The sequence below is a fragment of the Carlito syrichta genome, unplaced genomic scaffold, assembly GCF_000164805.1.
Source record: "Carlito syrichta isolate Samal-C Ts95f unplaced genomic scaffold, Tarsius_syrichta-2.0.1 Scaffold316021, whole genome shotgun sequence".
Taxonomy (NCBI): Eukaryota; Metazoa; Chordata; class Mammalia; order Primates; family Tarsiidae; genus Carlito; species Carlito syrichta.
The window spans coordinates 25,814-26,870 of record NW_007260117.1 but is presented as its reverse complement, the minus strand read 5'-3'; the positions used below and the strand labels follow the sequence as shown (position 1 = coordinate 26,870).

At 44.3% G+C, this 1,057-nt stretch overlaps 1 protein-coding gene across 5 annotated transcripts in view; it reads right to left on the bottom strand.

The window, feature by feature from the left end:
* The window catches only part of AGBL2 (ATP/GTP binding protein like 2), a 25,332-nt gene that overhangs the window by 17,025 nt on the left and 7,250 nt on the right, over positions 1-1,057 (bottom strand). The window lies entirely within an intron of this gene.

The following is a 1,057-nucleotide window of genomic DNA, read 5'->3' as shown; positions in this document are numbered from 1 at the left end:
TTTTTTTTTTTTTGGAGTTGGAGTCTCATTCTGTTGCCCAGGCTGGAGTGCAATGACAGACTCATGGCTACCTAAGCCTCAACCTGCTGGATTCAGGCCATCCTTTCATCTCAGCCTTCCAAACAGCTGGGAACTACAGACACATGCCATCATGCCCAGCTAATTTTTTAATTTACTATAGAGATGAAGGCTTGCCAGGTTATCCAGGCTGATCTCGAGCCCCTGGGCTCAGGCAATTCCCTTGTCTCCACCTCTCAAAGTGCTAGGATTACAGGCGTGAGCCACCACACCTGGCTGACATACCAGTTTTTTACCTAATGGACAGGAAAAACATGTATGACTCATCCTGACAGAAGGGTGTAAGTAAACAGGTACCCACAGAACCTACTGGCAAGGAGCAAAGTGGTAAAACCTTTCTAAAAAGCAGTTTGGCAGGATTTAATAAGATTTATAATATACATACTATTAGATTCAGCAATCCTAACACTAAAAATTTACCTTAAAGATTTTCTCGCTGGGTACAGTGGCTCACACCTGTAATCCCATCACTTTGGAAGGTGGAGGCAAGACGACTGACTGAGCCCAGGAGTATGAACCCAGCCTGGGCAACTTGGTAAGACCTTGTCTCTACAATAAATCACAAAAAAACTAGCAAAGCATGGTGGCCTGCATCTGAGTTCCAGCTACTTGGAAGGCTGAGGTAGAAGGATCGCCTAAGTCCAGCAGGTTGAGCCTGCGGTGACCGTGAGCATGCCCCTATACTCTCGAGCCTGGGAGACAGAGTGAGACTCCAACTCAAGAAAAATAAAAATTAAGATTTTCTTCCAAAAGTTTGTCACGATAGGTATACTATGATGCTCATGACAGCAATGCTCAAATAACAAAAATGTGGAAACAACCAAGGCATCCATTAAAAGGGGAGTAAATTGTGACCAGACTGGGCGACAGAGTGAGACTCCATCTCTACAAAATATATATACGTGTATATATATACACGTATATATATTTTTGAGTTGGAGTCTCACTCTGTCGCCCAGACTGGAGTGCAGTGGCCGCT